Source organism: Dermacentor variabilis, chromosome 7 (genome assembly GCF_050947875.1).
Source record: "Dermacentor variabilis isolate Ectoservices chromosome 7, ASM5094787v1, whole genome shotgun sequence".
Classification (NCBI taxonomy): domain Eukaryota; kingdom Metazoa; phylum Arthropoda; class Arachnida; order Ixodida; family Ixodidae; genus Dermacentor; species Dermacentor variabilis.
This window is the reverse complement of record NC_134574.1, coordinates 58926541-58943055: the sequence shown is the minus strand read 5'-3', so window position 1 is coordinate 58943055 and position 16515 is coordinate 58926541. Positions and strand designations below refer to the sequence as shown.

The 16515-nt window shown below is 44.4% G+C and overlaps 1 long non-coding RNA gene across 1 annotated transcript in view; it reads right to left on the bottom strand.

The window, feature by feature from the left end:
• Positions 1–16515, bottom strand: part of LOC142589067 (uncharacterized) — a 41833-nt gene that overhangs the window by 9976 nt on the left and 15342 nt on the right. Inside the window, exon 3 of the long non-coding RNA XR_012829811.1 lies at positions 10147–10220. This is a non-coding gene — a long non-coding RNA (uncharacterized LOC142589067). The remainder of the gene's footprint in view (positions 1–10146; positions 10221–16515) is intronic.

Below are 16515 nucleotides of genomic sequence, written 5' to 3'. Positions count from 1 at the left end.
ACGACTTAGTTAATCCCAGTCTTCGCGAACACATCTCGAAGACAATAAATGTGATGCAAAAGCGAAGTTCACCAACAGAAGAAGCTCCAGTGTTAGCAACTGCTTCGATGGAAGCTTGCAGGGATGCACTTCATGCAGACGACAAACCTATTGTACTTGAAATGTTGTTGCGCTTGCCTTCGAATTATGCAGTACTGACTGTGATCAACAAGCTCACAGCCCTGAACTTGCCCTCTGTACTCTGAAACCTTTAATTTATTGAAAATGACGGCATGCAGCAGTGATATGTGAACCGTTTTACGTGAATTCAGCAAGTATCCCGTAGGTGGAATCTTTTGAATTATGAGAAGTGTTGTACGTGAAGAGAATCGCACCTAACTCGCGGCGTGAAAAGCTACAACAAGATACACAAAATCATATTTCTAGCCGCTGTACTGCCTTCAACATCTTAAATGAAATCATCCTCAGAGAAGCAGAAGGCTTGACAAGAAAGCACGGCCCGGTGTGCATAACGCCAAGCCAAAGGTAAATCAACGACATACAAGAGCACATGTGCACCACAAACAGTGTAGTGCAGTACTTGGAAAAGCTTGTGAACGTTATGTCTTGCTGTAGAAGCTACTTTGTTCAAGGAAGCCTCCGAACACAGGCCTCAAGCGACTACAGAAACTTAAGTATGAGCAATACGATGAAGAAAAGGTCTGTAGCTTCAAATATACGTAATTCTGTAGCCCTCCTCTCCGCCCCCACAAGCCTCTTTATTCAAAGTGATATGATGTCGTTGAAAACCATCCTGGTATATTCGCCGTTTTTGAACGCGTACAGAATTAAACATTAGTTTATCACACTATCGTGAACTCTGCTTCCAGTGATTTATTCTCGAACACCCCAGTCAGGCTGGAGAAACCACCTTCTAGTGCCTGCATTTGGATGAAAAGATTTGTAGTCCTTGACATGGCTAATCAAGTTTTATGGGATCATGAGCGTTCGCTTGACAAAAACAAAGAAAAGAAAGAGCGATATAAAACGGCCGCTAACAGAGCACGTGCACCTGACTCACCAATCAAAAAAATGCAAGATTACCTTAAAAAAAAAGTTGCTCAAGCAAATAAGACTTCGCAATGTTATATGTCAATTTTTTTCGTAGAAAATAAAATGATCCTTCGGTAATCTTGTCACTCTCATGTCAATCGCTTGTCAATCTTGCCACTTCCTGCCGATCGCATTGAACGCCCATATTTTTATACGCGTGAAGGACAAGTAAACATGCATGCACAAGTCAGATTTATTAGACACGGAACAGATGGCGGGCGGAGAAATTCACCGAGCATATTGAGTTTCCAGGTAGGAATTTCGTTTGTTTATCGTTTATAGCTTATACAGATACCAATAATCTACATTTACACTGCTTTAGCGCTTAAATATACGTCCTTACCTTCACAAATTACGCATTTTTGTGACAGAGTTTAGATTAGTCATCTGCCAGCCATTAGCTGGTTGGTGGCTCGTTGACCCATTTGTGGAGCATTTTGTCAGTTCTGATTGGATGACTGGGCGTTCAGCATGCAATACCCGATAGGGACGCCGACGAATGGGACTCCTGTCTCCAGTTTTTTATACGATGGTGAACAACAGATGTTTGGCCCAAAGGCATGTCGCTGAAATCAAAGATGTCCCAGTACGATTCAGGCAAGAGACGTATGTCCGTGGCCTGCGCAAAGGTGAGGTCAGGTGCAATCATTTTTGCGAAGTCATCCATTAAGGAACCAGAGCTGTCAGCTGCAATTGCCACTAATAAGCCACGCTCGGCATTCAGACTCTTAATGTCAAAATCGGAATCACCCGAAACGCTGCCCAAGAACATGCCGGCTTGATGCACTTGAGGGCACAGGCTGAAATTGAGAAGCCGAAGAACGACGTTCGTATAAGTAATCGTCACTAGCGCATGCGGAAGACCAACATTCCGGTTCAAAAGCACGTCGATGATGGGGCGATGGACATATTCACCGTCGTGAATCCGTGGTTGTGCGGTGATAGCGACGTAAGTGACTGCCTCACGTGATAGACGCACATCTTGAAGCGAACACAAGTGCGGTGGAGCGGTGCTCGGAGAATAGGCGACTTGAGGCAGTTCCAACTGAAGGGCGCCGGTTGCGCAGTCGATGAGAGCGGAATGAGGGGATAAAAAGTCCAATCCGAGGATACCGCCGGGAGGGCAGTTGACGATCACAGCAATATGTTCAAAGAGCGTTGACGTGTCCTATGTTACAATAATTCAAGCACTGAAGTAGTCTTGGCACAAACGGCGGAACCACGTGTCGAAAATGTTCAAATGTTTTTAAAGAGAAGTTTCACAAACATCGCGAATTGGCAAGACAACCGGCTTGCAATATGAGAAGACCTTTCCCCACCGGCATGATGAGAATCAGGAGGGCAATTTCGCTGATGAAGTGCCGACATTCTAAATAACACCAGCCGTAGTCTCCTTGCCATCTCGTACGTGTGAACGTACATTGGTGCCCCCAATACACTGACTTTATTCAATAGATCCAGCACGCTACGTTGCATACCGTCTATGGCGGGAACGTTCTTGCGACGATTGATCCTCATATCTGTGATTTGTGCCAGGACGAAGGCCTCAATAGACGCAGGCATGCCTTTGCATTTAAGCCGGTTGAGGCTATCAGCAGCATTCACCGGCAAAAACAGACATTGGGAACCAGGGGCTCTCACGTAATCATGGTATATTTACTTGCTTAAGGAGAGGAGATAAGTAGCCTTCTCTTTGCTTTACTCCTTGTCACGGGCACAAAGTCACCTTCATCCGAGCTATCTTCATTGGCCACAGAGTGTATGAACGTGTCCTCGCCGTCGACGTCTCTTTAGCGGCTGGAGCTCTTTCTTGTAGCGGCTGCAGTTGACGTGGAAGATATGGGCGGAGGCCCAGGTGATTCCTCGTCCATTTCTACAGTCACATGAACGATGTCTTCCGCAAACACCAAAAACACAGACTGAAAATCAGCGTTCTACAGAAGAATCACTTCGTCTTCCTCTTCTTCTAAGCAGCCACCAAGATAATCTGAAAACAAAGGCGAAGCGGCATGCAGCAATTATGAAACATAGAGCACTTTGGGGCGACAATACAGTTGAGGTGTTGCAGGGAATCTGCAAAGGAGTAATGGCGTCATCGCTAACGTTTGCAAATGCCATTCTATTCTTAAAGTAGATTTTTTGGCTGGGTTGCAAGTTCCGTTGGCTTCGGGAGGCCATGGTCGGATCACAAATGGGATAGCTCAGGGTCGCATGTGTTGGGCCTCTTGAAGTCAGAGAAGCACCAAGCAACATGATTTTTCTGGAGAGCAAAAAATATGGATCAAAATAAAAGGGTGGCCAAAGGGCTCAAGTATCTGTACATGAAAAGGGCGGGAGCAGAATAACGGAAGAGGTCAACAAAGCTGTGAACAAAAGGTCATTTAAATTGTGAATCAACAGCGAAGAGAAATAAAAAAGGGAAGAGAAACAGAGACAGTGAATGCAGAAACGGACACAAAAAAGACTGTGGAGATTTACAAGAATGACAGGTAGGAAAGTAGAAGGGAAAATCTGTACGCTGACACAAAAGACTGTACCTTGCTATTTGAGGATGAAGTTGGATGCGAATGGAAAACATACCGGATCCAATGTTCGCACCAAGATGAAGCATGTCTAGTTCGCAACAAAAAGTCATAGGCCTGCGCGGCATACGCAGCACAGCCACAGCGTAATCTAGACGATCGGCTTCATAGGAGCTCCATGTTCGGCACTATGCACTGCAGGTCTTTGTGTCGAAGTAAGTGCGCGTGATTTTTACCAGAACGATCTGGGCGTGGAACCCGCTGCATGGCGGAAGCACTTACCACTTTCCTATTGCTCACGTAGGTTGTCTGGGTGCACTGATGCGCAATTTTCAAAGCTCCTAGATGGTCAAACTTAAATGATGTCGAAGTTAAATTGTATCGAAGAAAAAGAAAACCAATTGACCCTAGATGTCACAGACTTGAAGGCTCGTGTTTCTTCACCAGAAGTTAAGATTAACAAAGTCGATGATGTACGCAATGCTGTCGCAACAATGCAGACCAACAACAGGGCGACCGTGCTACACTGACGGCTCTCACCCAAAAGATTGACGATATCGTGAACAGGCAAAGAAGGAACAATCTGGTCTTCCGCGGGTTGGATGATTCATCCCCGAAAGAGACAGCAGCCGAACTTGAAGAAGTTATTGCAGAATTATGCAGAAGCAGGCTTGGCGTCACAGGCCTGAGTATTGAGCGTGCGCATCGTATAGGGGCATATACGACAGGGAAGCCACGTCCAGTCATAGCAAAATTTTGTTCTTATATATCCCGTCAGTCGGTGCTGTTGAACGCTTACAAACTGAAATGCACCAGTTATAGCATATCTGAAGATTTTTCACAATCTGTCAGGGACAAAAGAAAGAAACTATGGGACTATGCGAAGTTGAACAAGCGGGAAGGGGATAAGGCTGTATTGAAGCATGATACGCTTTATCTGCGGGGAAAGCGCTTTCGGCTCGATAGGGCAAGGAATATGTAGTTCAGCAGTGACCTTTGCATAAGCCTACGACAGCATTGCCTCTCAGAGTTCTAATCATAAATTGCAGGAGCATAAAGAATAAAATCGACAAATTTCAATGTCTGCTACGTAGCCTACAGCCCACGGTGTGTTGTGCACCGAGTCATGGCAGGATTCTTCGGTTTTCGACTCTCAAATTTTCCGGCAAGCTACCGCTGTTTTCGGCGCGATCGAAATTCTCATGGTGGAGGTGTCGTTACTCTCGTAAATAGTAGCATACATTGCGTTCATGTGGCAAGCCCACTACTTGATATGGAGGCAGTTTTTTGTAGGATTCGGCTGGTAAATGGAAAAAGCATGGTATTTGGCTCCTACTACCGTCCAGTAAGCGTGTCGTATGAGAAATTCATCAACCTTTCTGACTTTCTGGAGTGTTTGAAAAATGACCGTGTCTCGATAGAAGTGGACTTTAACCCACCTGAAATTGACTGGCCATGTGCAGTACCCAGGAATTCTGTTCGTGTTTGTTTGTACTCCTCGTTTTTTGATCTAACGGACACTCAATCATTTGAACAATATGTCCTCAGTGCGTCGCGTGACGATGGTACTGGCCATGTCTTGGACTTGCTGTTGTGTGACGGGTCTGGTATTGTATCAGACGTTCTTGCACTACCTGGATTGAGCGACCATAACATTTTTATTGCTGACGTTAGTGTTACAAATGTGCCAATGGTGAAGAAACCGCCTAGAAAACTGTTCTTTTATAGTAAGGCTGATTACTGTTCTATAAATCAGTCATTAGATTTGTACTTGCCAACGTTTGACACATTAGCGGATGATTTGAGCGTTGAAAAGTTGTGGCAAAGCTTTAAAGAGAAGCTCTGCTATCTTCGAGAAAAATTCGTTTCGACTCGGATGCTTTCATCTAAACGTGATAAAGATAAACCGTGGTTTCGGCAGGAACAGCGCATCTTGCTGCTCAGGTTGCGGAGGGTATACTTAATGTATCAAAGAAACAGGTCCCTGGAAAGCTTATCCAAACTGAAGAGGCTAAAGTTTAATTTTAAATATTCAGCCAAATGGGCTAAGGAATCTTATTTTGCTCGTCTTGGGGAGCGGTTGGTTGAAGATCCCAAAGAATTTTGGAAGTACATTTGGCGTAATGGACAGAACGACAATTCTGCCCCTCCTCTTGAATACTCAAGCACGGTACTCGGTGATGACAAACGCAAAGTTGATGCATTTGGTAGTTATTTTTCTTCCGTATTTAGTAATCGCCAGTTTAGAGTTGTAAGCCTCGATTTTTCGCTATGCAATGAAGAAATGCCCGTAATTGAGTTTGCTTTGGAAGGTGTACGAAAGCTATTAACAAATGTTTCTCCCAGAAAGGCAAATAGAGCAGACGATACAGCCGCAGCAATGCTTAGTAGTAGTTGTGAATCGCTCTGCCTGTATTTATGCCGTCTTTTCCAAAAATGTTTAGACATGGGTGCCGTACCTACCGACTGGAAATTGGCAAATGTTGTGCTTGTATACAAAAGTGGGCCTTAAAACTGCGTTGAGAACTACAGGCCCGTGCCTTTGACTAGTATTACATGTAAAATATAGTTGTATTATGTCTCATATAGTCAAACATAATCTATTAAATGCAAACCAACACGGATTTCGGCAGCGTTTTTCTTGTACTACGCAGCTTGTAGAATTCACTCACTAGAATTCACAAAAGGCAGATAATTGATTGCATCCTTCGAGTTTTTCGCACAGCATTTGATGTTATGGCTCCAAGACCTACTTATTAGCAACTTACACGCCTACAAGTTGCACAAAAATGTAATCGCATGGATATCTGAATATCTTTCACATAGACAACAGTCTGTGGTTCTCAATGGCATTGGCTCTGGTCTTGCTGCAGTGACCTCTGGAGTACCCCAAGGCTCTGTCTTAGGGCCCCTCTTATTTTTATTATATATAAATGATATAACTTGTGGTATTACGTCATCTTTCACGATGTTTGCAGACGACTGCGTAGTATTACTGTTATTCATAGTGATTGCGATTTTTATGCACTTCAGAGTGATCAAGATAAACTTTCAACTTGGTATGCGAAATGAGAAATGTCGCTTAACGTTTCAAAATGTTTAAGCATCTCCTTTACAAGGAAACGTTCGTACAGGACATACGAGTAGAAATTAAATAGCGTTACTATAAGCAGGGTTACGGATTGCAAATACTTGGGAGTTTGGTTTACCTCGGACTTAAGGTGGAACAGGAGTGTACAGGAGGTAAGAAGGAAGGCGGCACGAAAGTTCGGCTTCCTCAGTCGAAATTTTGGCCAATTACCTAGTAAATTGTGAGAACGGCTATAGTTTACTCACGTACGTTCGGTACTTGAGTACGCTTGTATCTGCTGAGATCCTTATACGTGTCAGTCAATTTACTTGAAAAAATGCAGAATAGGGTGGCTCGATTCATTCTGGGGAATTACGACAAGAACCTCAGTATCACCGAAGGCACTTGCAGACTTCATTCGCAGTATCTAAAGGATAGAAGAAAGGGGCTACGACTCAAATGTTTTCGCAGTGTTTACTATTATAGAACAGGCATTGACAGGAACAAATATATTGCATTACCGTCTTATATCTCGCGTAGAAGAGACCATGCGTTGAAACTTCGCGAATTTTCTTTGAAAGGTGACACCTTGCGTTATTAATTTTTTTTATAGGACCACGAGGGAGTGGAATGCTCTCCCGTAAAATATTGTAAGTATACAATGTAATGAAAAGTTTTACCGCGCTTTGTGTGTTGAAATTAGTGTCAATTGATGTAGGTATGCATGTACCCCCCTGCTGTAATGCCATCCAACGCGATGCAGGTACTCAATAAATAAAAAAAAAATAAAAGCTCTCCTACTGTGGTTGACTGCAAGCTGCGACTTGTCCTGTTCTCTGCACAATGGTCTGCTGAGCCCGATGTTGCCTGGTTACAGCTACGTGCGTTGCTGTACGAATCACTTCTTCAGGTTCGGCCCCGGCGAAGAGGTGTCATTATGTGCACCGAAGAGTAAACACAGGTATCCAGGCTACGTTACGCACAGGTCGCACCTCTTTGCCCGTGGCATGGTACGTTGCTCTTGATAATGATGATTATAACGATGACATTCCCTTCGAAAGGGGATGGTGACAAACAGTCACCTAGCCTTTTACATTCAGGGTCAGTGATGTGCAACATGGAAATGATAAATGCAGCTGCTACATGTGGAATGTCGTGATACCTTGTGGAATATAACATAACCACAATGCACAGCTTGAACATATGAAGGATACGCAGCGCCGATATCAAATGGCATAATACAATGGTAAGCATGATGATGCTGACCTAATGATATCGCCTTCAAAACGGGACGGTGAAAACCAGTAGCCTAGACTGCTTAAAATAATCAGGTATGTCATACACATTTTCATTGCATAAATATTTATGCACACCCATAAACTTATCTCCTCCCTCAAGACGTCTTTATCTCCGTGCAATGCTTCCTATGCAACTGCTACTTGGCGTGCCACCTAACGTAATAATATGCAACTGCAATGAATAGAGCGCACATATAGACGCTACGCGGCGCGAATCTCACATTGCAAGCTAAGTGTCATGATACGGTGCCAATGATGATGATGATTCATTGTCATCTCCTTTCAAACTCGACGGTAACATAGTCGCCTAGCCAGCTTGATTTAATCAGGCACACCACGTATATTTTTGTAGCATCCTTCCATACTCTCCTTCAACTTCTTTTTCTTCGTCAAACCTTCTTTAGCAGCCTTGTACCGCTGCATGTGCATCTGCTACATGGCGTTCTAGCTGGTGCAATATTATGCAGGTGCAATGGCCAAGGGCCCATATCGATGCTACGCGGCGCGCATGTCACATGTCCTTGCGCGCTAGGATTCCTTCATGGTTCCGGTGCGTGCTGGCAAATAAAGGGAAAAATAAAAGTGCTGTCATGGATGAGTGGTGGAGTACACGACTCCCACGCAGTTAGCCTGGGTTCGATCCTGGCGAGAACTGGTTCTTTTTGCTCATTCGCCGCAGTAGCTGTTGGGGCACCGGTGGCGCAAGCGGTTGAGGGGGCGGCGGACACCATCGCCGCCCGACAGGGCTTTTGGAATGAGCCGCATGACAACTTACGCTGAAATATCTGCAGACCACTCAACACATCCTCAAGGAATGCGATGGGATTTCGTTGGTAGATTAGTTGGTCAGTCACTACTTCACGAAGAGCTTGGCCTTAAAGTGTTTTGAAGCCACAACCTGTCAACAGCCGCGATAAGGAAGCAACGTACGTTTAGAGTATCAGAGCAAAAAAAAGGAGGAATTGATAAGATCGGTTCCACTGAGCGCATAGGTAGCGACAGAAGTTCGCTGAGAAGTTTTGAAGAAAAGAAAGATTGGGATAACTTATACTAACATTCTAGGAAAGAAAGCATATATAGCTTACCTCATTAACTTAAGCAGGCTGGATGACTATTTGTCAGCCCACCATTTCAAAGGGGATGCCAATAAATCAACATGATCGTCGAAGCGCGGGAGAGGAGCTTGGTTGCCACAAGGCTCGTTTTCCAGCGACCTCAATAATCGACGCGACATGCATTTTAGACGCCACGCGTAGGCAGGGGCAGTAGATGGAGCCCAGTCTTGCTAGGGTAGCGCGAAAGAAGAGTCCTGCTGTAGCACCCGCATCACACATAACTAGTTTTGACAGTTGGAATACATTGTGTCGCTATATTGAGGCCGCGCTTAAGCGCACTACCGTCGACAGTCATCCTAAGATGGGCTGTGCCGATCTTCTTGAAAGATGCCTTCCACGGTCGTAACATACCACGTTACAATAAATAATGAGCCTGTGCAATGATTGTGTCTCATTGCTGCCATACGTGTATCAGAAGAGTACACACACACACGCGCACACAGTCAAACACACACACACACACACACACACACACACACACACACACATATATATACATATATATATATATATATATATATATATATACTTTGATCACAAACTATGATGGAGTTTGATGTGAGATGAGGTGCATATGGCTTAAGTAGTTTATCATGATAACTGTTCACTCCCTCCTATTGTACTGTGTTCTCACCGCGCATTCTTTCTTCGTCCGACGCAGGAAGCATTTTTCTGCAGCGACGAAATTTCTGCGATGCAGTAAAACAATACGATTCATTACGCGTGAAGGCTTGTTTAGGAGGATGCAGTTTCCTCGAGGTATCACATCCGCAACAGTCAACTCGCTGAATAGTGATATGGATGAACGAACCATTTTGAATAGTCCTTGCGAAAAGAATGAACAATATAACAAAGGCACGTAGTCTAGGCCTGCTTGGGGTTGCCTTAAAGGGTTCTTTGCCTGTTAACGGCTATGACATGTCTAAATTGAACTCAGTCACCTCGTATTTGTAGATGAATGTGCATCCCAAATGCTACTTAGTTACAGCGTAGTTGGGATGCTTCTTCCACATCAAAAGATTACTGATGATTTGCACATTGTACTGTACCTGGTTGCTGGCTTACACGCATTGTTGGTCCTTGTTGTCCTTGGAAAATTGATCCATAAAATTGTTGCTTTTGCCTGAAATTTATATTTGTTCCATATATACACGTACAGATCAAACAAAAGGGACAGCAATGCAAAACCAGGTTTGGCTAAAATGATTCTGGCTGATGAGTGTCAAACTTCATATTCACACACAGCGTTGACCATGCACAAACACATCGTAAAGACAAGAAAAAGACGTTGGTATTCCCAAGACACCGACAATAAAAATTAACTGCCTCTATGGCTTGATTTCGTAAATGTAGCAATGCAAGAACATCATTTTACAGAAAGGAGACAGAACGGCCCCTGCCCCAATCATAAGTATGCGCAACGTCTAAATTGCAGAATATTTTTGAATTCGAGCCAACGAATTGATTTTGTAGGAACATCCGAATACTTATTTCATGCTATATACAATCGTTAAATAATGCTTCGTGCCTTGCTACCTCAAGGATGCTAAGCTGAAAAACATTTATGATTGGCTCAGACTCTTAACGCTCAAAATGCAACGACACTTGAGGCGTTCTTCAGATAGGTTTATGGATGTTTCTTGGATAATAATTATCTGTGAAATAAAAAAATGCCATTTCGCCCGAAAGATGAAGCGCTAACAGTGATACCAACATTTAGCGTAGCGTTTGTATTCCTAGGAGGAAGTTCAAATCTTAGGCGCCCTCGATACGATCGCATGACGCCGCTGGCAAGGCAATTCCTGCCGTGTATAAGCGCTATGCGCATCAATGGACTGGCCATTGTAGAGGCAGCGTGGTAGAAGAAAACAGCATCATGGGGCCGCTACCAGATCCTCTCACGAAGCTGACGTGACGGGCAGCGCCGCCAGAGGAGTTTTATGTGTTTCCGCTCGGTGCTGCACAATACGAGACCAACGGACAATCTTCAGCCTTGTGTCGCACCTAGTGAAATATAACACAGCGTATTTTCTATCTTAGATCAGCGCGCCAATACGGCTGCTTAGCAGGGACATCACTGTCGGGGCGCGCGTTGAGGCCATCAAGTTCGCCACATTGCAGTGCAAAGAGCATGGTCAGAATGCTGCACACTCGCCGTGGTTGCTGAGTGGCTGTGGTGTTGGGCTGCTGAGCACGAGGTCGCGGGATCGAATCCCGGCCACGGCGGCCGCCTTTCTTTGGGGGCGAAATACAAAAAAACTCGTGTACTTAGATTTAGGTGCACGTTAAAGAACCCCTGGTGGTCGAAATTTCCGGAGTCCTCCACTACGGCGTGACTTATAATCAGAAAGTGGTTTTGGCTCATAAAACCCCATCATTATTTTTTTTACTTGCACCTTATTTAGATCCCGTGTATCTCGAGCAGCAAAGTTGACGAAGTGCTTAAGTCTACTGGTGTTTATGCATTCGTTTGGGTACTCTTTACCTTGGCGTGAGTACGTGCGATGCTCTTCCCAGCGGCGTAAGACAAAACGCTACTCTGGTTGCGCCACCGAGACGACTGCGCGTAATGGTAATGGCTGCTTTGATTTCGGACGTGCTTTGTTTTTTTTTCTTTCTATGTTGTGTTGCAGCTACAGGCACTCCATGCCTGGAAGGCCGCATGCGTCATCGAGCAGAGAAGCACGGCAACGGCGAGAGCAGCTGTGCCGACAGCGTGCTCGCGGTTCTTGTACCCCTATATTTGGTATGGTAATGAAATGCGAGTTCGTAACATTTTTGCCGACGATTATTGTAGTGCTGGCTAACAATATCAGACATGATGCAATCAATGTAGTAATATAGGTAATAGAAAAACATGCAGAACTAAACAGGCTATCGATTTCTGAGCTTTCATTGCCAATGGTTGAAATACATAGTGTCCTGATACCACATTCACAATTTTGAGACTACGACGTGTATATGTTTTAACAGAGACGTGATATCGGCGTGATATCTGGTGAGATAGAGAGCGGCTGTGATATACGCCCCACGGTGGGGAAGCCCCTGCGCGCCGCATCACTTCCTCTGTTTTCTATCGCCGATGCTGTAAAGATGCACGTATTTCGGAAGTATTGAATGGGCAAGAAATTCGTGGAGAAAAAAAAACGTTCTTTTATGGACATTTAGGGAAAGCGTAAAGAAATACTTTTACCTCTCATAGCCTGTGAAAGTAACAATAACCACAGACAAGACTACAGGCAAAGAGATATTTACCTATTTAAATGTTATGGCAAGGTGTCAACTTTGAAAAACCAATAACATCCATATTTATTCGCTTCGAGATTCTAAGTAACAATGAGAGTCGTCATCTACCGACCGTGATCGCCGCACTCATTTTACTTGTTTATGGAGGCGATGCTAGTGCATATTTTGGAAGCTCTGGTAGTTCAGTTTTACAGCATAAGCTGTTAGGGCTCATTCCAATAGCCGCTTTGGGTGGCGATGATGACCGCCACCGCCGCCTCCACCACCGATGTCCGTAGAGGCTGTTGCCAGGAATGAAAAAAAGCTAGCGCTGGGGTCAAACATGGGCACTCTGCCGTGGGACGTCCTTACACATACTTCAGTTTCACAGCTCCGATCGGGAGGTGGCCGAAATGGCGGTCACGCAAATTAGTGGCGCTGAGATCACGTCTTTCGTCACTTCTACCACTTCTGGTTTCGCTAATGCTGTGATTTCTCCTTTGATTTCGGTTCTGCTGTTTCGTCTGTCGCTTCTGTGGTCATGTTGTTGGCATCGTGTGATGTGCGGCGGTTTCTTCCGGTGATAAAAAAGTTTCGCTACCAAGCGTTTCGGCGTCTCATAATAGGAAGAATTTCCCCATGCAGTTCTGCTTTGCCCATGGCTGCTCCAGCGGCCGGATGCAACGTGATGCTGGTGGTCACTATGTTTTTTTTTTCACACTGTGACGACGGCGGAGAGTTTTTTATGTGGAAGTATATGCTGCACCAAAAGAAAGAATGCCCCACAGATAAGTACGACATGTGCGAACGTCATGTTGAGGGCGACAATCTATATTTTAATTCTTGAGAACAAATATCTATTGACTCCATCGCTGGAAACATGGAAGCTTGTTCATGGCACGATTTCACGACTTAGTTATTCCCGGTCTTCGCGAACACATCTCGAAGCCAATAAATGTGATGCAAAGGCGAAGTTCCCCAACAGAAGAAGCTCCAGTGTTAGCAGCTGCTTCGATGGAAGCTTGCAGGGATGCACTTCATGCAGGCGACAAACCTAGTGTACTTGAAATGTTGTTACGCTTGCCTTCGAAATATGCAGTACTGTGATCAACAAGCCCACAGCCCTCATCTTGCCGTCTGTACTCTGAAAGCTTTAATTTATTGAAAATGACAGCATGCAGCAGTCATATGTGAATCGGTTTACTTGAATTCAGCAAGTATGTCGTAGGTGGAATCTTTTGAATTATGAAGTGTTGTGCGTGAAGAGTATCGAACCTAATTCGCGGCGTGAAAAGCTACAACAAGATACACAAAATCATACTTCTAGCCGCTGTACTGCCTTCAACATCATAAATGAAATCATCCTCAGAGAAGCAGAAGGCTTGACAAGAAAGCACGGCCCGGTGTGCATAACGTCAAGCCAAAGGCAAAACAGCGACGTACAAGATCACATGTGCACCACAAACAGTGTAGTGCAGTACTTGGAAAAGCTTGTGAACGTTATGTCTTGCTGTAGAAGCTACTTTGTTCAAGGAAGTCTCCGAACACAGGCCTCAAGCGACTACAGAAACTTAAGTATGAGCAATACGATGAAGAAAAAGGCCTGTAGCTCCAAATATACGTAATTCTGTACCCCCCTTTCCTGCCCCACAAGCCTCTTTATTCACAGAGATATGATGTCGTTCAAAACCATCCTGGTATATTCGCCGCTTTTGAACGCGTACAGAATTAAACATTAATTTATCACACTATAGTGAACTCTGCTTCCAGTGATTTATTCTCGAACACCCCAGTCAGGCTGGAGAAACGACCTGCTAGTGCCTGCATTTGGATGGAAAGATTTGTAATCGTTGACATGACTAATCAAGTTTTATGGGATCATGAGCGTTCACTTGAACAAAAAGAAAGTAAAGAAAAAAAAAAGAACGATATAAAACGGCCGTTTACAGAGCACGTGCACGTGTCTCACTTATAAAAAAAATGCACGATTACTGTAAAAAGAGGTTGCTCAAGCAAATAAGACTTCACAATATTGGTTGTCAATTTTTTTCTTAGAAAATAAAATAATCCTTCGGTAATCTTGCCACCCTCTTGTCAATCGCTTCTCCATCCTGCCACTTCCTGCCAATCCCATTGAACGCACATATTTTTATACGCGTGAACGACATCTAAACATGCATTTACAAGTTAGATTTATTAGACACGGAGCAGATGGCGGCCAGAGAAATTCACCGAGCATGTTCAGATTCCAGGTAGGAATTTCGTTTGTTTATTGTTTAAAGCTTACACAGATACCAATAATCTACATTTACACTTATTCTGAAAATTCACAGAAATTTTCTGCAGCGATAGCTCATGCAATACATTTATTTCAACATAAAAATTGCGGCTGAACATATGTAGATTTATAAACTAACCAAACAATATTCCTAAATGATATCGCCTTAACATATAAAACGAAGACATCTGCAACACCATTCAATGGTTTTGTAACTACAATGAAAGCATTATCCTTCATAAAAGAAGCATTATTAACAGAAATACAGAATGTAGCTACTGTAGATTAACGATAAGAATCCGTTTTTTTCAAATAAACAAATCAGTGGTCATCAGTTGATTAAATAAAGTTACTGTTAGCCGTTGCAGTTTCTCTGTAATCAGAAGAGTTATACCTGAATGTTGCAAATGATACTCTATTTGAGTAAAAAATAAGCATTCTTATGGAGTGGGTTCTTGCTCCCTGCTTGACATTTTTAGTTGTTCTGCTTTCCTTCAGCTGCTTGACCGGAGTACCGAGGTATGGGTAAAAAGCTAGATAGACGATCCCTGAAGGCTTGCCCGTTGCTAGAAACAGGAACAGAAAGCGAGAAACAAAAACACTCGTGGTAAAGAAAAAATTTGGAGGACACGTAAGCTTCTCTTAAGGGGTGGAACGCGATAGAATTCAAAAATTGCTGGCTCCTTTTCATGCTTCCCGGCAACTTCAGCTTACCTAACCGTAACGTTTATCCGGAAACTCTGGCGGCAAACGTTATCTACGGAGGAAAGCTTTCTCGTAGAAACGGTGCCTCTTGGCATGGGCCACAATGCGCGAAGTCGAGTCCGCCATGTGGAGGTGTTGTGAGGTAGGGGGCGCGCCATTCTATGAATGTTGGAAACGCTGTAGAAGAGTTTGTGTTGCAGTTTGAGCGCAAATGAATTATGATGTATCGTATAGTCAAATCACAATGCAACGCTACCATGTCTGTAGGTTGTGTATGACGCATTTTACTTTGAGAAATTTAATTAGTTCAGTAACCTCTCTGCGCTACACTGAGGGCACGCGTGGTTGAGTATGTGTGGTTCGCGAAATGACGGTCGGTGGACGACGCCAATGCCTGGATTTCTGTGACACGGAGCCATTACCGCTACCGCGTTAAATGAGTAGCAAAGGAACAAAGTTCAAAAGTCTGTCCACGGGAATAGATGGGCTAAGGGCGCATAACCTGGACGACTTCAGGTCGCACCTGGCGTCAATACGTTGGGTGATGTTCTACGGTGCGAAATATCGTTGCAAAAGTTTCTAAGTTCTCGTCGACGTATCGGGGTGCAACCCCAAGCATGTTCGCCGGGCTGGTATTCCACGTGAATTTTTCGAAGATTCTATTGTCAACTACCCGTGCTTCATGCGTAGGCAGGCGAGTTGTCGGGCTTCTTCGGCGCGCTGCAGATAGGGGAAAGTGTGTCAGTTTGGGCGAGCTGGTATGTCATTAGTTTTTTAGGCTTGCAGGGCAGCTGAGAACGAGCAAAAAAGGAAGGTGGAAAGGATAATGAGAAGGAACGCAGAACAGGGTGAGCGCCTACCCTGTTCTTTCTTTTCATTACTCCTTCCACGTTCCTTTTTTTGCTCGTTCTGAGCTGCGCTACAAGCTAAAAAATGCAGATAGGCGTAATACGTGGCAGCATGGCGTAAAGAGTTGTCGTCAGATTTCCTACGCAAACCAGCTTGAACGGTGTGGGCTATTCTTGATTCTTCCACCATCGTATTGTAAGCGAACTTTACGTAGGGCAGAAGCGTATCCGAGCTCTTGTCATCAACGTCGACGTGCATAGATAAGACGTCGGCGAGGGTCTTACTCAGGCCCTCGGCAAGGCCATAGGCCAGCGCATGAGGACGATGAAGCGTTGTCATCCTCGTCGTCTTGCGGTGGCGG